Raw genomic sequence first — 24059 nt, 5'->3', positions numbered from 1 at the left:
GATGTATCAGCATATCTTTTAGGGCTTTGTGGCTTAGTGAAGTCTGTATAATACCATTCTGACGCGAAGGTTGTCCCTTTAAGTCAAAGTGAAAGTTGTAGCTTTCGTTCTGTAGGGCGGTAGTTGTGGTCAGCATCGTTTTGTCGCATACTGTCCTGCTCGATGTACTGTGGTTCAAAGTAGGATCTTTGACACTCTGAATAGGCTTACTGATATTCTGGATCATAGTCATCATCTTCTTTGGGATGCTCATGGACTTATTCTGAGACACGCTGTGTTGGATCTTGTTCATCTAGGTCTGGCCCAAGTACTTGGCTATGTTTCTCAGATTCGGGGAACTCCAAGGCTTCTAGGAACTCTGCTTTGGTCACTGCGGCTGCTGCTTCTTTCTCTGCGCAGAGTTTTTCCAGTGACGCTTGCAGGAATGCTGTCTCTTCTTCCAGTGATGTTTGCAGGCATGCTGTCTATTCTTCCAGTGACGCTTGCAGGTGTGCTGTCTCTTCTTCCAGTAACGTGCTCTCTCTTTTTCTTTTGATGCTTGTAGGCGTGCTCTCTCTTTCTTTAGTTGCATCTCTTGTGCAGGAAAGGAAGACATTACTTTTGCAGCCTCACCTTCTGCACTGGTGAGCAGCTTTTTCTTTTATTGAGGACTTGCTAGAGCAGCTTGCTCGTGATCTGGTCCTGTATGATGATGCCTGGCTATCGGACATTGTGTGCCTTTTGCTGGCTGCTTAATGCCTCTGTGTGGACTCAGTCTATGTATAAACGTACTTCATCATGGTCTGGATCGTACTGCACTTGCTAGGGTCAGCACTCTCATTTCTTGTGACTGTATGGCAGCCGCTACAATCTTGTACGCATGTCTTCTTACACCTTCACACAGTGTGCAATCTGACATTCAGCATAAACCATTCCTGTCTTCCAAATAAGAGGACTGGTATTTGTAGTCTAACTTGTTTATTGATCAACAGGTTGTACTCTCTGTGCGGTGCGCGTGAGTAAGAGATTGTACAAGTGAAATTGATTGATAAAACAGGATTGTTGATTGGCATAGCAGGATTGTTTGGTAAAACTACAAGAATACAAATAGCATGTATAAATATAACGTATAAAATAGCATGTACTGTAACATTTGCATAACACTGAAGCACATGGTAAAATGGCTGCCTATACATAAGACTACATGTCTAACTAACAGTAGTAACAACTCCCTGAGTAACAATTACGATTAGCTGAACAGCTCTGCAACACACAATATCCCTAAAACAAAGGTAGATTTCTCACCAGATATGCTTTTACAGGGATGGTGGAGTTTAGGAAAGAGATATGCAGAAGGACAGCTCTGCTGATGGGTCCTGGTGACTGGAGACTTCTCTTTGCCAGGATGCTTTGCCCTCTCACAATGTTTTGCATCACCCACAATGCAGTAGTCTTTGGAACAGGAAAAAAAAGTGTAATACAACTTAACACCTCTAGATGGTGCTATAACTACACTAATCACTACAGAAATAACAAAACTGACGCAGACGTGATCTGCAATGATTCTTAAACTCTGCTGGGCAGAATATGTAGAAACCTTCTTTCCTCTAGACGCAGAGGGTTAAAAGGCATTTGATAAATAATGGTGGTGAATTAAGTTCAGGCACACTACCAGCAGGGCATAGTGTTCTCCCTTTGACTAGAGGGTAGAAACATGACATTCATTTCTTCCAATCCTAGTAATAGTTAGCCGGTTTAAATGCAAGTGGATATGAACAATTAACAGTAACAATTAATATAATGACTATTATTATTAAAGAGATTATCCCATTGTTAATATAAAAAATCAAAATCATGCATAATCTAGTATAAGACAACCTTTTTCTAACAAAGCTAGAACCAGTCCTGTAACTCAAATGGATCCAGAGATCTCCCCATTCATTTCTCCACTTGTTCTGCTAGATTTATTTCAAGATATCAGCTTAGGGGATGGGTCCAGTCTTATGGGGTGTGTCCTTTCTGCTGCAGCTGGTGGCAGTGGCAGGATGGAGCTGAGCATGTGCTTCTGTCTCAGTGGGCAGGACAGAGAAATTTGAAAAAGAGCAAACAGCAGATGACACTATACAGATTTTAGTAACTCTATAAAATTTTTATTTACATCCAATTACAAAAGTATTCAGATCCAGGTGCTGGTTTAAAAAGTATTTTTCCTTTAACTGGCTTAGAGGAGGATGTTTAGAGAGAGCATGTGTATATATATATATATATATATATATTCATTTGTATAGGCATATCCGACTTCTCATTCATTATCTGTGTATAATGTATCCATTTGTATGAAGGGTAGGGCTGGCATCTGTGGTGCAGCGCTTGGTGGCTGTTTGTTGGGGCAGCTGGAAACGAAGTTGAAAATAGATTATGACAGAGTATTTGTAAAGAGACAGCATTTGTTTCTAGTCAAACATTCCATAATATAGTGACATAACTACATATATATAAATATTACTGAATCATTAAAATAAATAATTGTACTAAATATTATGCCTTTACAGAAGGAAGTAAAATTCAAAAAGCACATGCAAGTGGAAATTAGTACTTAGTTTGAATAATAGTAATGATAATGGCCTTAATAGGTTAAAATCCTAATATGTATATATCCTAATCCTGATCTGTATAGTTAATGTAATAGTCTGACCACAAGGTGTAGCTGTTCTCCAGGTTATATGACCTAACTGTGGCTCAATTAAGTGACGATAATGCAGTCTTTAAAGGTAAGGATAGTGGAGTACAGTATTAGAATATCTAAGAGTTCAATTTTTATAATTTGGTATATTTAAGGATAAAATGAATACCCCATGTATTGTAGCTTAGCTGCTAACAGAAATTAGTTGCAGAGCTAGTGCTACCCCATCACACAAAAAAATAAAATCATCAATGTACATCAATCTACTGAAAAACACTATATGATGACTGTAGATGAGAAAAGACCAACTGTGCTCATTGTCAAATTCCCCCATTAAAAAGTTAGCATAATCTGGTGTGTGGTACCCATAGCGGTACCAAGGTGCTGATTTCAAAGTGCCTGTATATAATGTAAATAACTTAAAGAATAAGTCGGTTTTAATTTATGCATCACCCTATATATTTAAAAAATCAAAACTAAGTTTTGAATATATTCCTTGATGACAGTGTCAGCAACAAGCACTGCTTTTACTGGCAAAAATATCTTCGGCTGCAGTCCAGGGGCATATACAGATTAAATTTGCGATAGAGTAAAGGACTTTCTTTTCCGTCCTGCATAATGGAAACTAGACGGATCCGTTCTGCTTGCCCATAGACCTCTATCAGAAGGATCACAATGGAATACCTCTAAAGGTTTCCGTTTTGAATTCCGTCTTACGAGTTCCATTATTTTCCATTATTTTCATGTTATAACAGAAAGCAATAACGGAATTCATAATGTGGATGTGAACTCGCCCTTATCTGACAGTAGTGGCATACTTTACATAGTGGCAGACCGAGGGGTGCCCCAGGCGCAAAGGGTTGAAGCGGCGCCCGGGCAGTTGATTTGTAAAGGTGACGCAGGGAGGTGAGTAAATGACCGATCTGGAGACAAAAGGGCAAACACTGTAAAGAAAATGACCAAAGGGTGAAAAATAAAAGGGGACATGACAAGTTAGACAGAGAGCTGTGAGGAGAATAGAGAGATTACAGGCCGCCATAAACAGCACTTCCGCTGTGCTGGTGATCACAGCCACTTTAGTAATAATATGATGTTGGTAGAAAAGGATTTCATGTCATTGGCACTATATTCCGTTCACTCCATCAGATTCTACACAGCAGAGATTGTATGTGGCCTCCAGTTCCTCCATGGATACAACATTGTCCACCGGTAAGAAGAACTTCCTCACATCTCCCTAGTTCCTTGTAATAATGGAAGTAATGCACCCAGCTTTCCCAAAGTCCTACTATCCCATGTCTCCTGTGTCACTGCCTCACTGGACAGATTTGCCATTCTCTTTTCTTCATGTGTCATCTTATTTCATTACAGAGATACTGTATAAAGCCAGAGAACATCATGCTGGATGGAGATGGACACATCCGTATCATAGACCTGGGACTAGCCCAAGATGGCGTCACCACCTCCAATAAGACCAGTTGAGTGACGGGCACATGTGTATATGGCCCCTGAGGTATTTGTATTAATGGAGTATGACAGCAGTTGATTGGGGGAGCCTGGGGATTGCAGTCTCCAGGATGTTGTCAGGATGCTCCCCATTTTAGTATGGCCCCCATCACGAAAGAGGTGTACAAATCCATCACCAGAGCCAAGCCAGATATCTCATATTGGCTGGACACTGATGTACAACACCTTATTAAAAGAAAACCTGTGTAAAAATGCTGAGAGGTGGCTGGGGGTGTATCAGAACATTAGAGACCATCCATTCTTTAACACCATCAGCTAGGAGGAACTGGAGGAGAGGACAGCACTGCTGCCATGTATATCATTCAAGTAGCTCTGGAGAACACAGATCTGCTGTGGCCAGAGGACACGACACTCCTTCACCCATGGCTGGATTCTCCTAAATGTCACCAAGCTTTTTCTGGTAAGATCCACCTCCTTTAGGGATGATGTAAACAGTATCACCTCTGTGGTCATTATCATTTTTCCTCTGGACCTGGTATCAGGCAGGACATGAGGTTGTATAATAATGCTGCTCCATGTTACCTACAATGATGATATAATGGAGACATTACTCATCAGTATGTTACTCCCTGTACTGGCAAATATACAGTTGCAAGAAAAAGTATGTGAACCCTTTGGAATGATATGGATTTCTGCACAAATTGGTCATAAAATGTGATCTGATCTTCATCTAAGTCACAACAATAGACAATCACAGTCTGCTTAAACTAATAACACACAAAGAATTAAATGTTACCATGTTTTTAATGAACACACCATGTAAACATTCACAATGCAGGTGATAAAATGAATGTGAACCCTTGGATTTAATGACTGGTTGAACCTCCTTTGGCAGCAATAACTTCAACCAAACGTTTCCTGTAGTTGCAGATCAGACGTGCACAACGGTCAGGAGTAATTCTTGACCATTCCTCTTTACAGAACTGTTTCAGTTCAGCAATATTCTTGGGATGTCTTGTGTGGATCGCTTTCTTGAGGTCATGCCACAGCATCTCAATCGGGTTGAGGTCAGGACTCTGACTGGGCCACTCCAGAAAGCGTATTTACTTCTGTTTAAGCCATTCTGTTGTTGATTTACTTCTATGCTTTGGGTCGTTGTCCTGTTAAAACACCCATCTTCTGTTGAGCTTCAGCTGGTGGACCGATGGCCTTAAGTTCTCCTGCAAAATGTCTTGATAAACTTGGAAATTCATTTTTCCTTCGATGATAGCAATCCGTCCAGGCCCTGACGCAGCAAAGCAGCCCCAAACCATGATGCCCCCACCACCATAATTCACAGTTGGGCTGAGGTTTTGATGTTGGTGTGCTGTGCCTCTTTTTCTCCACACATAGTGTTGTGTGTTTCTTCCAAACAACTCAACTTTGGTTTCATCTGTCCACAGAATATCTGTCCACAGAATATTTTGCCAGTACTGCTGTGGAACATCCAGGTGCTCTTGTGCAAACTGTAAACGTGCAGCAATGGGTTTTTTTTGGACAGCAGTGGCTTCCTCTGTGGTATCCTCAAATGAAATCCATTCTTATTTAGTGTTTTACATATCGTATATTTACTAACAGGGATGTTAGCATATGCCAAAGACTTTTGTAAGTCTTTAGCTGACACTCTAGGATTCTTCTTCACCTCATTGAGCAGTCTGCGCTGTGCTCTTGCAGTCATCTTTACAGGACAGCCACTCCTAGGGAGAGTAGCAGCAGTGCTGAACTTTCTCCATTTATAGACCATTTGTCTTACCATGGACTGATGAACAGCAAGGCTTTTGGAGATACTTTTATAACCCTTTCCAGCTTTATGCAAGTCAGCAATTCTTAATCATGGGTCTTCTAAGAGCTCTTTTGTGCGAAGCATCATTAACATCAGGCAAGTCTTCTTGTGCAAAGCAAACCCAGAACTGGTGTGTGTTTTTTATAGGGTAGGGCAGCTGTAATCAACACCTCCAATCTCATCTCATTGATTGGACTCCAGTTGGCTGACACCTCACTCCAATTAGCTCTTGGAGATGTCATTAGTCTAGGGGTTCACATACTTTTTCCACCTGCACTGTGAATGTTTACATGGTGTGTTCAATAAAAACATGGTAACATTTAATTCTTTGTGTGTTATTAGTTTAAGCAGACTGTGATTGTCTATTGTTGTGACTTAGATGAAGATCAGATCACATTTTATGACCAATTTGTGCAGAAATCCACATAATTCCAAAGGGTTCACATACTTTTTATTGCAACTGTATGCAATAGAGGTGTCATTCTAATAATCCAATCCACAAATGATCCGCAGCACTCCTTATCGTATCAACATGCAAAGCGGGTTTATTCACCAAACAAGCATCATTACAGAGAAACGTTTCGACTCTAGTGAGTCTTTTTCTATTCTAATAATCCAGCTGGTTGAACACCAGGTCCAGACAGTATTTATGCTTACATATAATGATGGTGATTTCCCTGGAGTTGTCTGCTCCTTCCCGTCATTCATTCTAATTGCTCTTGACAATCACTATGTCTCTGCTTCTACTTAGGATGATGAGAAGATCCAAACTGTGAAGGGATGCACGACGATCTGATGGCCTCCCCCTACACATATCTATACATTTATTTATTACTTATTTTACTTACTTATATAGTGCTAACATATCTCACAGAGCTTTGCAGATATAATCATTACTTGCTGTCCCCAGTGGGCCTCACAATCTAAGTTCCCTATCAGTATGTCTTTGGAGTCTGGGAGGAAACCCACACAAACACAAGGAGAACATACAAACTCCAATTCCTAGTACAAACTCATAGTAACAATATATTTTGGGAAATTTGCAGAAATTTACACTTTCATATCTGATCAGAATAGGTCAGGGGAGCACCCAGGAATTTTGTTTAGGGGGGGTCCGAAAGGCAAAAAAATGTGGCATGTGTAGTGCGCTGTGCTAATTAAATTTTTCAAAGACCCCTTTATATTAAAAAATGCAGGGAAAGGGTGTAGTGTGTTGCGCTGATTCTTTAATTGGCGATTCTAAAACCCTGGCAAACCCTGGCAGGAAAATCAAATATTTTGGCCCCGCCCATTATTGAAAGCCCCTCCTACATATAATAGGCCACTCCCAACAAACACTGTACAGCTGACATTCTATAGTTGCGGCCTGTCTCTACACATCATACGGAGAGAGGGGGAGGTCTGTCCTGGCTGCACTGCCTGCTTCACATTATACAATAGACAGCCGGCTACAGCCAGGAAGCTCCTCCGCTCTCCTCCCTCCCCTGATCCTGCTCAAGGCTTGTGGTTCCCCCACCATCTGTCACCCGCCCGTGGCCTGCTGCCCCCCTTGACCGTCTTCACCCAGCTCTGAATTCTCCTTCTGCAAATGGCAGGGGGAGGAGCCGGAGCATCTCCTCTCCTACATAGCGCCCCATACCTCTTACATCCAGTGATGTCACCTTTGTTGTAGATGTTCTCTTTCCTCATCTTCTCCATTCAGACCAGACCGCCATGATGATTTTTCAGCCATCTCCCGTCTCTGCAGAGATTGACAAACAGACATTAGTTTCCCACATTTCCATCATCTTCACATCTTCTGAACACCCTTTCCTGCCACCCCCAATACTGTGCCCGCTGTGCCCCCAATACTATACTGCAGAAACAGTCCCCCTGGAAATACTACTACCACACAGATAGTGCCCCCCTCAACAATTATTGGCACACAGTGCTCTAAAAAAATAACTGCGCCCAGACACTAATAGTATAAAGATAATGTCCCCCAAAAATTATTGTGCTAAGCTGATACTGTGTCAGGGTGCCCCCCAAAGTAACAGGGCTCCCCAAAATAGAAATAATTCTCTGCCAGAGCACACTTAGTATTAATAATGCCCCTATAGTGCCCATACTAGTAATCATGTTCCTCATAGCCCCCCAGTATTAGCAAAGCTCTGCATAATACCTCCTAGTACTAATAATTCTCCCTACAATATGACAGTACATGAAATACCCCCACTTAGTGCCCGCTGTTGAGCTAATGTCCCCATAATGTATGCCAGTATAAAATACCCCTATATAGTGCCCCAGTAAATGCCCTCATAGTGCTCCTCTCCCCCTTCTCCATAGTGTCCCCCATAATATGCCAGTAAAAAATGCCCCTTCTAAGTGCCACCATATGCCCCAATAGTGCTCCACTCCCCCATAGTGCCGCTCTCCCCTATAGTGCCTACCATAATGTGCCAGTAAAAAAATGCCCCCTTAGTGCCACCAGATGCCATAACGCCCCCATAATGTGCCAATAAGAATAAAGGCCCCTTTAGAGCCCCCACTTCCCCTTAGTGCCCCCAAATAATGCCCCTATAGTGCCACCAGATGCTCCATAGTGCCATTCTCCCCTATAGTGCCCCCATAATATGTCAATAAAAAAAAGCCCCTTTAGACCCGCCAGATGCCCCCATAGTGCTCCTCTCCCCCATGGTGCCGCCCCATAATGTGCCAGTAAAAAATGCCCCTTCAAAGTGCCACCATATGCCCTAATAGTGCTCCACTCCTCCATAGTGCCGCCCTCCCCTATAGTGCCTCCCATAATGTGCCAGTAAAAAATGCCCCCTTAGTGCCACCAGATGCCATAATGCTCCCATGTGCCAATAAGAAAAAAAGGCCCCTTTAGAACCCCCACTTCCCCATAGTGCCCCCAAATAATGCCCCTATAGTGCCACCAGATGCCCCATAGTGCCGTTCTCCCCTATAGTGCCCCCATAATGTGTAAAAAAAAAAAGCCCCTTTAGAGCCCCCATAGTGCTCCTCTCCCCCATGGTGCCCCCCAAATAATGCCCCTATAGTGCCACCAGATGCCCCCTAGTGCCGTTCTCCCCTATAGTGCCCCCCCATAATGTGTAAAAAAAAAAAAAAAAACCTTTAGAGCCCCCATAGTGCTCCTCTCCCCCATGCCCCCCCCCCATAATGTGCCAGTAAGAAGTGCGACCTAAAAAAAAAAGTACCACCAGATGCCCCATAGTACCGTTCTCCCCTTTAGTGCCCCCATAGTGCCAGATCCCCCCCTCCAAAAAAACAAAACTAAAAAAAAATACACTGATACTTACCTCCATCAGCAGAGATGCGATGCAGGTCCTCCAGCCTGTGTCCCTGCTGTGTGCTGCCCGGCTCAGGCGCGTGATGATGACGTCATCTCGTCTGAGCCGGCCTCTATTAGGCTGCAGGCATTAGTGCCTGCGGCCTATCAGAAGAACAGGGGAGGGACACACCTCTCCCTCCCCTGCCGCAGCACAGCACAGGCATCTGTATCGCTGTCCTAAGGACGGCGATACAGATGGATTAGATATGGAGATGAGCGCTCATCTCCTAGTACTCCCACTTATAATGAGGAGAATTGGCTCATTCTTCAAGTTTTTTTTTGTCTTACTCCAGATCAGTGGCGTAGCATGGGGGAAGGCGGGGGCCATTGCCCAGGGCGCCAAATTGCAGGGGGCGAAAGGCAGCAGGCATTTCAAGGAGGGCCATTCCGTTCTGCCTCATAGGCTTCAGGCCAGGCCTGAAGCCTATGAGGCAGTAGAACGGCGCAGGAGATCGCAATTACCTCACCGTGACCTCCTGCATCGGGTTTCGCGAGATGACTGATGACGCGGCGCAGGAGGGCACTGTGATGTGTTCCTGACCGCCTGGGCCGGGATGACACAAGCAGTGATGGAGTGAGGAAGAGAGGCGAGTTAGTATTTTTTTGTGTAACGAACCTAAGGCAGGCCATACTGGGGGCACTATGGAGGTAGGGGGCATTATCAGTATAAATAGAAGAAAAAACTAAGAAGTCAGTTATATATTATACAGAGGGGCCACATTATATATTATACAGAGAGGGCCAGTATATACATTAATTTTACAGAAGGGCCATTATATATTATAATTATACAGAGGGGCCTGTGTAATATTAGGATATATAATGGTTGCCTCTGTATTATTAGTACATATAATGGCCCCCTCCGTATTATTAGTACATATAATGGCCCCCTCCGTATTATTAGTATATATATATATATATATATACTGCCCGCCTCTGTATTATTAGTATATATAATAGCCCCTCTCTATTATTAGTATATATAATACCCCGCTGTATTATACAAGAATGGGAGAGCATTCCTATTTCTAAACTTGAGAAACTGGTCTCCTCGGTCCCCAGACGTCTGTTGAGTGTTGTAAGAAGAAGGGGAGATGCCACACAGTGGTGAAAATGGCCTTGTCCCAACTTTTTGGGGATTTGTTGACACCATGAAATTCTGATTCAACATATTTTTCCCTTAAAATTTTAAATTTTCTCAGTTTAAACTTTTGTTCCGTGATTTATGTTCTATTCTGAATATTTTTTGGAATCCGGTTTGTATATAATGCCCCCTCTGTATTATTATAATATATAATGGATCCTCTGTATTATTAGTATATATAATAGACCCTCTGTACAGGGGCGTACATAGAAATCACTGGGCCCCATAGCAAGAATCTGAATTGGGCCCCCTAACCCCGCCCACTACCCACCCCTGGTCCATCCCACCTCCTGTCCTGGCTCCTCCCCTGCCACCCCCCCCCCCCATTTGCCAATTAAGAAATGTATACATACATTCGTACGTATTCGTACTGACCCAGAGAATGAAGGGCACAGGTCATTTTTGCGGCAAAGGGAATGTCGTAGGAACAAAACCCTGTGGTATCTGAATCTATGGGACTACTGTGGATATTCCATAAAAGTTTTATCTGCAGTCCTATGTAACATTGCAAATAACATAGTGATAACTCCCTGAGTACAGATAATGTAGTAGAGGCCACCTGTAGTCCTATGTAACACCACAGATAACACAGTGATAGCTCTCTGAATACAGATAACACAGTGATGGCTCTCTGATTACCGAAAATGTAGTAGTGTTACCTGCAGTCCTATGTAAAACCACAGATAACACTAGTGATGATAATGTGGTAGTGTTACCTGCAGTCCTATGTAAAACCACAGATAACACTAGAGTAGATCATGTGGTAGTTTTACCTGTGTCCTTAGTGTTCCTCCCTGTGTCTCTTCCACGGAATCCATGCTGGCGGCGCTGCCTCCTCTTCCATCTTCTTGCTCCGCGCAGAACGTCCTGATGCAGCTGCGTCAAGACATAGGAACACTGTGGGCATGGTGATGGTGACACAAACGCAGACACACACACATACATACCTGTCTGCTTTGGTAAAGCCGGGCATAGATGGGCTATGTCAGGTTTTAGCAGAGTGGGCACAGGACAGTGGACACAGGGCGCGATATGTATGCGAGCATAGCTGAACGAGTGCAGGGTCGGAGCCCGCATACACATCGCTCCTCCTGCCTGTGTCCACTGTGCTAAAGCCAGCCTATCCCCCACATCTTAACCCCTTTGCTACCAGCGCCATTTTGTCATCACTTCTCTTACCCCAAACCCCTTTAACTCTTTGCTGCTGATGCTGAGTGTGCACATAGTCACCAATCATAACCCCCCCCCCCCTCCCAAAGGTGACTGATGTGTTGGGGGATGGGTGGCTTGGGGGAATGTGATTGGTGGCTATGTGCACACTTAGCATCAGCAGCAAGGGGTTTCCTGAGTCCTCTATGAGCCCCTCCAACCCCTAATGCCCCCCAAAATTCTCAGGACAGTGTGCTTTCCTCCTACTTCTCTACCCCCTGGGCATTTTGGGGGGCATTAGGGGTTGGAGGGCTCATAGAGGACAGTGTGCTTTCCTCCTATTACTCCACCCCCCTTGGCATTTTGGAGGGGCATTAGGGGTTGGGGGGACTCATGGGGGGAGGCTCATAGAGGACAGTGTAGGAGGAAAGCACACTGTCCTCTATGAGCCTCCCCTCCCTCCCTAGGAGTTCTCTTGCTGGCATTATCCCTTCCCATAGACAACACAACCACCAACCAATCAATCAACAGACCAGCTTCCGTGTCTGGTCAGGAGCGGGCAGTCCTTCAGTCTGGCCTTCACTCACTAGTGTCACTGCACTTGCTGTCGCCGGGAAACGGCAGGGCAGTGGCAGATGACTTTTTCAGCATGGCTTTGCAGGGGGCCGTGTGCGTCGCCTACTTGCCTTGCATGCTCACGCACTCTGTATGTATGAGCAGCGCCTTGCAGCTCCTGCTGCCTGCAATACACTGGCCAATCAGCAGCTGCCTCCTTGCGCTGATTGGCCAGTGTGAACCAAAACACGCCCACAGCCCGGCCGGATGAATTAAGAGGCAGGTCAGACAAGACTGCAGACGCTGGGGAAGGGGAGGGGGGGGGAAAGGGGGGGGGGAAGGGGGGAGAAGGGGGTCTGGGGTGCGGGTGCCGCCGATCAAACGCAAGTGCCGAGGGCCCGCTGCGCCTGCACCACAAGTCTGTGTACTGTCTAAAATAAACTAAGGGGACGGGGCCTTCTGTGTGCTCCGGGCCCCTCTGTGCTGCGGGCCCCATAGCAACGGCGTGGTCTGCCTATATTGGCGGTACGCCACTGCCTCTGTATTATTATAATATATAATGGCCTCTTCTGTATTATTAGTATATATAATGGCTGCCTCTGTATTATTAGTACATATAATGGCCCCTCTGTATTATTATAATACATAATGGCCCCCTCTGTATTATTAGTATATATAATAGCCCCCTCTGTATTATTAGTATATATAATGGCCCCTCTGTATTATTAGTATATATAATAGCCCCCTCTGTATTATTAGTATATATAATAGCCCCCTCTGTATTATTAGTATATATAATGGCCCCTCTGTATTATTAGTATATATAATAGCCCCCTCTGTATTATTAGTATATATAATAGCCCCCTCTGTATTATTAGTATATATAATGCCCCCTCTGTATTATTATAATATATAATGGCCCCCTCTGTATTATTAGTATATATAATAGCCCCCTCTGTATTATTAGTATATATAATAGCCCCCTCTGTATTATTAGTATATATATAATGGCCCCTCTGTATTATTAGTATATATAATAGCCCCCTCTGTATTATTAGCATATAAAATAGCCTCCTCTGTATGTTTATGTTATGGAGATCTATTACCTACAATATCCGAACGGCGATTGGGGCGATCTCATAAAGCAGAGTACATCGACAAACTAAGAATATCCTAGTTAGCCTAGATGCTAACAAGGTCTTCAATCGAGTGTCATGGAGATATCTACAGGAAATCCTCCGGTTACGACACTTTGGCCCCATGTTCTGTACTGCTGTCCAGATGATGTACCATAATCCCCGCTCTACAATATGGGTTAACTCTTTTTGCTCCTCCTCATTTGAAGTGGGCAGAGGAACGAGACAGGGATGGCCATTATCCCCACTGTAAGGCTACTTTCACACTAGTGTTTTCACTGGATCCGGCAGGGTTCATCAAAAACGCTTACGTTACTGATAACACAACCAGCTGCATTCGTTATGAATGGATCCGGTTGTATTATCTTTAACATTGCCAAGACGGATCCGTCATGAACTCCACTGCAAGTCAATAGAGGACGGATCCGTTTTTTTATTGTGGCAGAGAAAACTGATCCATCCCCATTGATTTGCATTGGGGTTATGCCATCTTGCTCCGCATCCCAGGACGAAAAGCAAACTACAACATGTTGCGGTTTGCTCTACGGTATGGGAACGTAACTAAACGAAACAGAATGCATTTTGGAGCATTCCGTTCTGTTCAGTTCAGTTTTGTCCCTATTGACAATGAATGGGGATGGATCTCAATACCGGAAAACTAAAACTCTAGTGTGAAAGTAGCCTTATTTAATTTAGCCCTAGATCCTTCAATTAGAGTCCTACAATCGCTCCCTTTATTCCATGGTATTCATACAGGACCAGTTGAAATTATCAGCCTTTGCTGATGACATATTATTATTCACCTCAAACACGCGTCAGGCTATCCCAGAGATAATGTCAGTTATAGTATCTTTTACCCATAGCTATGTATGTCAGTGTCACTGAGACATCATTTACTATTGCCGTCATTGCGTGCCAGAGCTTGGGGACAAGAGAGAGAAAACAAAGAGATAACAAGTTTTCCTAAAAAATGATGAGTCCTAGGAGGCTAAAGGGGGTTATATACCAACTTTCAGGGCAATTGGAGCAACCGATTCAGGTCCAAATTGAAATTTTTTTAAAATTTGGCGAACCGGACCCGAAACGATATTGACTGGTTCACTCATCTCTAGTAAATTTAGAAGAAAAAAACTATCCAAGGAGGAATTAATAAAAATCAACTTTAGAGTAAAAAATAATTTATGGCACAACCCCTTTAATGCAAAACCACAAGAAAATGAAGATGAAAGTGTAATTGTCATTTCAACTTTTTAAAAAATGTGTAGGCACAGTCATGTTGACATTTAAAAAATGCTTTATTAGGGAAATATCTATAATTTTATTTAACACATGCCTCTAATGTGTCCCCTGGGCGTAGCTAAGGAAAATCTATTTTCAGCATTTTACTGAGCACTGAATACAGCTTTCTGCAAGATGCAGAGACGGGCTTCTCAGCTTCCCTCTGCTCTGTCTGCCACAGCAACTGCCTCCCTATGTGTAACTAACCTACACTGCTCAAAAAAATAAAGGGAACACAAAAATAACACATCCTAGATCTGAATTAATTAAATATTCTTCTGAAATACTTTGTTCTTTACATAGTTGAATGTGCTGACAACAAAATCACACAAAAATTAAAAATGGAAATCAAATTTTTCAACCCATGGAGGTCTGGATTTGGAGTCACACTCAAAATGAAAGTGGAAAAACACACTACAGGCTGATCCAACCTTGATATAATGTCCTTAAAACAAGTCAAAATGAGGGTCAGTAGTGTGTGTGGCCTCCACGTGCCTGTATGACCTCCCTACAACGCCTGTGCATGCTCCTGATGAGGTGGCGGAAGGTCTCCTGAGGGATCTCCTCCCAGACCTGGACTAAAGCATCTGCCAACTCCTGGACAGTCTGTGGTGCAACGTGACGTTGGTGGATAGAGCGAGACATGATGTCTCAGATGTGCTCAATTGGATTCAGGTCTGGGGAACGGGCGGGCCAGTCCATAGCATCAATGCCTTCGTCTTGCAGGAACTGCTGACACACTCCAGCCACATGAGGTCTAGCATTGTCTTGCATTAGGAGGAACCCAGGGCCAACCGCACCAGCATATGGTCTCACAAGGGATCTGAGGATCTCATCTCGGTACCTAATGGCAGTCAGGCTACCTCTGGCGAGCACATGGAGGGCTGTGCGGCCCTCCAAAGAAATGCCACCCCACACCATTACTGACCCAATGCCAAACCGGTCATGCTGGAGGATGTTGCAGGCAGCAGAACGTTCTCCACGGCGTCTCCAGACTCTGTCACGTCTGTCACATGTGCTCAGTGTGAACCTGCTTTCATCTGTGAAGAGCACAGGGTGCCAGTGGCGAATTTGCCAATCTTGGTGTTCTCTGGCAAATGCCAAACGTCCTGCACAGTGTTGGGCTGTAAGCACAACCCCCACCTGTGGACGTCGGGCCCTCATATCACCCTCATGGAGTCTGTTTCTGACCATTTGAGCAGACACGTGAACATTTGTGGCCTGCTGGAGGTCATTTTGCAGGGCTCTGGCAGTGCTCCTCCTGTTCCTCCTTGCACAAAGGCGGAGGTAGCGGTCCTGCTGCTGGGTTGTTGCCCTCCTACGGCCTCCTCCACATCTCCTGATGTACTGGCCTGTCTCCTGGTAGCGCCTCCATGCTCTGGACACTACGCTGACAGACACAGCAAACCTTCTTGCCACAGCTCGCATTGATGTGCCATCCTGGATAAGCTGCACTACCTGAGCCACTTGTGTGGGTTGTAGACTCCGTCTCATGCTACCAATAGAGTGAAAGCACCGCCAGCATTCAAAAGTGACCAAAACATCAGCCAGGAAGCATAGGAACTGAGAAGTGATCTGTGGTCACCACCTGTAGAACCACTCCTTTATTGGGGGGGGGGTTTATTGCCTATAATTTCCCCGTGTTGTCTATCCCATTTGCACAACAGCATGTGAAATTGATTGTCACTCAGTGTTGCTTCCTAAGTGGACAGTTTGATTTCACAGAAGTGTGATTGACTTGGAGTTACATTGTGTTGTTTAAGTGTTCCCTTTATTTTTTTGAGCAGTGTATTTTAATAGGGAGTTTATTATGAGTTATGCTAAAAGTCCCTGCCTATATCCCTATCTTTGCAGCACTAACCATAAAACTTACTGGGAAGATATAGGGGAGTGGGACTGTAGCAATCAGCGCTGACACTAAGTGTACTGTATGCCTGTGTTTAGCATTTACTGTTAGCTGCAGCGCTGTTCTCTATCTTCCAAGTACTGTCCTTGGTTAATCAGTAAGTGTTGGGAAGACAGAGAACAGTAAGTGCTAAACAGTCATACAGTACATTTACTGTAAAACACACCATATGGGCAAAACACCTCAAAAGCCGCTACAAAAAATGCAAAACAATCAGGCATTTTTGAGGCTTGCTTTAACCTAAAAAAAACACGTGACACAAAACTGGGTATGATAGCAACCTAAGAGTACAGGGAACGGCTTTTCCGTGGTTGGGATGGTCTGATTACCATGTGGCTGTATGAGTCATAGCAGCATTATAATAAATAATTAGAAACCCACTGTTTATTTGGTCTTCATTGTGAATGGCTGGACAGTAACCCACAAAATCTTACAGCCATTAACAATAAAAACCAAATAAATAATGCAGTTGTAATTAGTTAATATGATGATGCTGTGACTTGTACAGCCCCAAGGAGCCATATCCCAACTGCAGCACGACGTCTTCATCTGGTCGTACCCTCAAGGGTCCATTCAGACATCCGTAGTGTTTTGCGGTCCGCAAAACACTGACACCGCATATCACCGGCACTATAAAGAGGATTCCTATTCTTGTCCACAGCTGCGGACAAGAATAGGACATGCTCTATTTTTTTGCGGAGCCGCGAACCAGAAGTGTAGGGCCACGGACCGGAAATGCGAATGCGGACAGCACACTGTGTGCTGTCCGCATCTTTTCCGGCCCCATTGAAAATGAATGGGTCTGCACCAGTTCCACATAATTGCGGAATGGATCCGTACCATTCATACGGACATGTGAATGGACCCTTAGGCGCATTTACACTGCCGACAATTGGCTGCTCGTTCAGTGGAGGTAAAGTGATGGCTACTGCCAATTGCTGTAAATAAGCTCTTATCCAGGATAGCTCTTAACCTGTTTGTGATGTCACTATATGTTTATTTTCCTATGCTGTGACGTTGCAGTATACAGTACATGATGTGCACACCAGTTATAAGGACATCATTTTTGGGATTGTGTGTACATTAAGGAGACCAAAACATTAAGGGGCTTCAAGAAGGTTTATCTTCAGCAAACTCTGACCATGCAGTAATAGTTTTCTTGGAATCTAGTTGCCCCTACCTTGCAATCAAGCCATACACAATATTATTGTTCACTGCTTCTTTTACAAAGGACTTGGGACAACGGAGGGAATTTGTCAAAGACTAGGGCTGTTGTACTAAAAGTGGACATTTTTTGCAAAAATTTATGACTTTTTCAATTTTACCATGTCCTTGCCACTTTTGAAATAGTGGGATGGGCTTTGTGGGAGCCAGAAACCAGTGTAAATTATAACACAATTTTATACCAGGTTATAGCTGGTATAGATTTGCTTTTCTGGTGCACTGACTGCTAGAAGATGTGATATATTTATTAAGAGGTCTGCCCCTCTTACTAAATTAGATGCCTCTTTCTCCAGTGCACTTGTTATTAAGACTGGCATATGAAAATCACGTCTTCATAAATGACCCCCCTTAAATAACATTAGCCGGTCTGTTGAATGTTGTAATACAACCATCAACACTGACCTAAGTTAAAAAATGTAATCCAAAAATCATGGAAATTTATCACCATCAACTTCATTTCCACCAGGAATGAAGATGTACCAATGAGCTTCCAAAGGGTTTGGAGAAAACATACAGTAGACCTATTTTTGACTGAACCCCCCCCCCCCCCCCCCCATACTTATGAAACTGATGGATGAATGAATCTACTTTGAGAGATCCGTTTCCTGAAAGATTATCTGTCATCAGGATGACCGCTCCTGACTTTTTAATGTGTATGGAGAACCTGCACTGTATTGTTCCAGTTACACTTGCAGTTTATTTCAGAATTTTGATGCATCATGTCTTCTTTAGAGATAATCGATGGGCATAAATCTACGACAGACACAGGTTGTATAAACTTGTTTATTTGAAAAGGCTAACAAACATATACTTTTACAGACATCTCCATGTAGCAGGAAATTACAACTAATGGATTACATGTCCAGGTGGAAACATTTTGCACCTTTTTCTTTTGCCCCAACCATTTTTTTCCACAATGATTGTTAAAGTGGTTCATTCAAACATATCACCTCTCCACCTTTTTAGCGTTTTTAGGAGCAATTCATCAATCAGCACAGACATATCAATACAAATTCTTTCACCATATTTTGAGACAATAGTATCTACGCTATACTTCTAGAAAAAATACATTCAGTTAAAGTGGAGAAAAGGATGGAAGTGACTTTCCTACTTGCTAGAGGGTCCACAGTAAAGCACACAGCCTTATGCAGCCTAGGATCACTTCTATACTAACAAATGTCTATATAGAGACTTATATCTTACGTTGAATCTTTGCAGGCAATAATGGTCATTTTACTGTAGTACAGTACAAAATCTCTCAGAAATGCAGCCCGGGACCTGATTGTATTCATTTGTGGAAATACACAGTACAGTATAAAGGACAACACAATATTTGAGTTAATTCTTCTGGTAGAGGTATCAATAATTTCAGCATTTCAGCACCCCCATGACATGAAACAGATTATTGTTAGCTAGTGCAAAGCTCCACGGCATAATGGATCCTGCTGAAGTGCCATTTAAAAATCCTTTTACCTACTCTTTTCAATGATACAGAATGAAGCTAAAAATAAGTATTAAAGAGGTTCTCCACCTAAATGTCTTTTTAGAATAATGTGCTTAATAACAGGTTGAGATGAAGAACGGCCTGATCTAACTGCTTCCAAGCTACACTTCCCCTTCTCTGCTGCCATCTCTGCCATCATTTCAAAGCCCAAGTAGTACTGCATAACGAAGGGGCAATATTGCTTGAAGTACTCAACATGCTTTCTATTAGGTATTTTTGAGTATAAATTTAGGTGGAGAACATTTACCAGAGAACTACCTTAAAATCTATGCAAAAAACATGATTTTTTTTTATTTTTTATAAATACTTTGTTCTTGCACAGTTTTCTGAGTTGAAGTTACAGATTTCCTGTATGAAAAGCTTCTTCACTTTACGTCCTCATGACAATACTGCCTGTTCCTGAACTCTGGCAGTTCATTGTTGTCATGGGGACAATGCGCCTCAGCGCAACTAAGCAGAATCCAAGTTTTACAGATTCCAACGTTCTTTTGTACCATAATTCAGAAAAGGAAAGAAAAGACGGAAGAGAACCTGGCCTTCATGGCACCACTGACCTGCCAGAGTACAGAAGAGCACTCAGGTACATACACTTTTTTCATAAAGGTTTGTAAATTCAATCAGCACAAGAATAATATATGCATTCTTTTTCATGTTAAAAACTTTCCAGCAGGATTTTATTTAAGTCATATGGGAGTTCTCCTATAAGCAAACCCCAGTTGGCGGGTTATAGATGCTGGCATTAGACTTTGCATGGATGCCTACTTCACATGCAAAGATACACTCCTCAACAGTGAAATTGCAACAGCAAGAGGGAAAAGTCATGGAATTATGGAAATCACAGGATTGAAAGACATGTTAATGATATGCAAATGATAAAAATGGAAACAAAATATTCAAAACATCTGTTGTTCTGCCATCTCCATTTTTTCAGTATTGAGTATGAGTGCAAGGCGCAAAAATATATTAACTTACACACCTTGGCATGCTATCAGTGAGGTTATTAATGGTTGTGTGAGAATTGTTCTGCCATGATGAATGCACTTTGGCATGCAAATTATCAAGATCTGCTACTGGCAGTTCCCTTTTGCAATTGCTGACTAATGATGTCCCAGATGTCCTCAATGGAAGACATGTCCAGCTGCAGGCCATAGTAGCAGGTTTAGGCCCACGCGGCTGCTCACAGTAGCACGAGCAACATGCAGCCTGGAGTAGTCCTGTTGAATGGTTCCTGGGACACTTTGGAGAAAGCCACTGGTTCCACGACTAAATCAATATAATGCCGAGCTGTTAGTGTACCTGAAAATAAGACTAGAGGGTCAGGTTACCATACATCATAATCCCAAGAATAAGCTTGTTGTGACATTCCCTTATAAAGACCTCTTCATGGAGTTGCCCTCGTGGTCTCCAGACCAATCTCTGTTTATCATTGCATTCACCATAAAAGCAGAACTCATCATTGAAGAGGATAGACCTCCATTCCTGCCTCCACTGCCATCTTGCTGTGCACCATGATGGCCTTTGAGAGAAGTGGCATAAGGTCAACAAAGCATCCTTAACTGGATGTCTGGCTTGTAGCCCAATCTTGTGCAAAAACCTTCTGATGGATTGTGTAGACAATGGTTGCCACCAAAGACTTGGGATATGATGTCCAACTTTACTTACAGTACAGAATGGATCACTACGCTCCATTCTTCTAATCAGATGATTTGTTTGTGCAGAGGTTCACTTCTGTGCACCTCTTTCTGTCAGTCCAGTTCGTCGTTGTTGTCTCAACCACTGAGACACACAACATTGGAACAGTGCTGACATCTCGGCCAAGGAAAGTAGAGATCTGCTGGAGTGATAAAGCAAGGTCTCTCAGTCCAAGGATTTTGTCCTCTCAATTTGCAAAAATCGGTGATAACGTTGAGCGGTGCAACGTTGATGGAACAGGGGGCATCACCCAATCATTCCATATGACTTGATTTTTGATCTGCAGATTGTACATCTGCTACTTCCACGATTTGCATAACCTAATGGCTTGTCCTTCTTGGTGTTGCAATTTCAATATTGAGGAGTGTATTAAGAATTAGACTTTGGACTTTCCCTATTTTAGCATTATCTATTACAATATACAAAATCACACTTCAACAACAAGGAGCACTACATATTTGAGGTACACATCAGGATAATACTGAGTATTCATTACTTGTGTTGCTAAATTCTATGGTATCTTCTCTCTTTCATGTTGATGACTACTCTGATCTGCCATGTTCGTTGCATTCATTGACACTTGATCATGAATAACACATACATATCCTACCCCCTAAATATTGTCAGAGTGGGGGTAAAGTATCAGCATGTCAAATTTGAAGCTGAAATATCAATCTGGAAATGAAAATGCCATGGTTTTGTGTTCCTCATTTTGACGTGAATATAGCTCCTGACCATCACTCAAACTCACAAGTCATAAAAGGTTGAGGACCTCTGCTCTAGTAGATAAGGCTTTTCTCTTCCCTATGCCATAAGCATGTAGCCTCAGCCAATCCAAGCATGTATAAGCTTAACCTACATTACTGTACAGTATTAACATGATGTTGTTTTTCACGTGCCGTATCCAAGCTAGTGGAAATACAGTAGAATTTTACCATGATTTCAATGCATTGTTAAATTAGTACTGTAATGCAAATTAAGGCTTTATCTTGTACATATAAACATTGCAAACATTGACAAATCATTTGAGAGATTTATTGTGATATTTATTTTGTGCATGCGTGTATGTGTCTATATGTCTTCTGTTAATAAAGCAATATAAAAATATTCTGATAAAAAAAGTTACAGCAATTCCTACTCCAGTTTTGAAATTGTCTATACTGCTTCGATATACAGGCTATAATCCTCTGGAGCCCTTAAGGTATTTTTGTGTCTACATGCAACAAACACATTTATAATTGCCATTTAACATAACCTTGCACTGTGTCTAAAGCAGCATAATTACATAGCAGTCTGACCGAATTGTAGGGCCCACAGAAAAAAATAAGCACAAAACTTTAGAAACTAAGTCATGCTGTGCTGACATTTCACTTGTCCACTACCAAGCAATATGGACAGAGCAGCTGTCCTTCATTAAAGAGGATCTCCACTGTCATTGATTATTTCACATCAATAGTAAAATAGCAATAAGAGGTAGAGAAAAATAAAGTTTTAGTCCTTTGCCCTTTCTCTGTCCTTATTTAATTGCCTCTTTGCCTTGAGCTGAGTAACCTGGGATGGAAGTTGGGATACACTGCCAGGCAATTTAACTTAAAGGGCTTCCATGATGAGATGGGACTGTGCTGACCCCAGGTGGCTGGGCTTCCATGATGAGTGCTGACCCCAGGTGGCTGGGCTTATGCAAAACAGCCAAGCGGGCCCATACACCGCTGTTACTGTAATACCCGGGCTACAAAAACCGAGGAGCACAACAAGCTACTCTAGTAGTTACAGAAGCAGTAGAGTGGTGACTCGCTTGGCTATTTCCATAAGCCTGGCCTCCAGGGCTGGTGCTTAGTCCCATCTCCTCATGGAAATGGTGAGCTGGGACAACCCCTTTGACAAACTTTTGTTGTTAGTATTAGTAACTGGTTTGTCAGACAAAACAATGCAACATAGAGAAAAGAAGCTTAAGCAGCTTGGCAGACACACCATGACATTGTCCATGTGAAGATGTGGAGAACCTCTTTAGTTAGCTTTCAGGAGAAACCACAGAAAATATTCTAGCACCCCTCGTAGGCATGTACACACTCAAACAACTTAGGCAGGCACGTCAACTTGTGTCACTAGACATGAATATTACAATGTCTCACTGCAGCATCACATCTAAAGATTGCCAGAGTCACGATGCAAAATGTCACATGCCATGACAATGTAATGCGAGATGCAAAAAATCCATCAATGTTGGATTTTTGTTCGCATGTCACTTTGTCATCATAGACCTCATTCAAAGATGCATGCAGCTGTGGCTTGCTGTGACTTCACTGCAATCTGGTTGTAGTTTTACAGGCAAATCATAGCTTTAAAATAGTTGTGCGACAGCAAATGACAGACAAGTTGCACAAATGTTTTTGGTTGCATGACTTTTCTAAGTCTTCTTTCGGTCATGCAACACATTGTCCTTAAAGGAGTGCTCAGAAGGCTTGGGTCCACATGAGGCCCCATGAAAAAACAAAAATAAGACTGGCAAAGTTGAGAGAGGTAGGACTATGAAAACCAAGACAGTTGTAGAAAGGCTGGGCTCTGAGGGGTGTTAGCTAAAACCTATAAGTGGAGTGACTACTGCACACTAGATAGCGACAGTAAATTGGGTATAAAATCCTAACATCGGTTTTAGCAGCAGTTCTAGAATTTCATTCTCTCTTAAAGGGGTTGTCCGGGTTCAGAGCTCCGATGCCAACATCAGGGGTGCTGCCTGGGCGAAAATAAGGGTATGTTCAGCTCTGAACCTGGACAACCCCTTTAACCATAATTGATGCCTGGGATTAAGAGGGTCTTTTTTGTTTTGTTTTTTAAGCTTTTGGACATAATGTCCAGGCATCTGAGTGACCAAACTCTTTCTGAGATATTTAAACTAGGCAATAAACAACTAAGATTCAGTTAGGCATGTGATAAGAGGAATAACCTGTGTCCTATAAATGGTCTAATATAAAATATGGCACCTGTGACTTGTGAGGTCATGTATGAGGCTTATGAGCATGGATTGCCATAGAGTTAACCTACTACCAATACCCAGTAGAAGCGCCAATTTTGTGAACTAGTGATATTGCCGATTTTTGGGGAATATATCTGTGAACATAACTTATCAGGGCAATACATCCCATAAAATAAGTCCTTCATTTTTGTATGGGCAAAAGAATATTCAGAAGT

Source organism: Bufo bufo, chromosome 5, assembly GCF_905171765.1.
Source record: "Bufo bufo chromosome 5, aBufBuf1.1, whole genome shotgun sequence".
Taxonomy (NCBI): Eukaryota; Metazoa; Chordata; class Amphibia; order Anura; family Bufonidae; genus Bufo; species Bufo bufo.
This window is presented reverse-complemented; position numbering follows the sequence as displayed.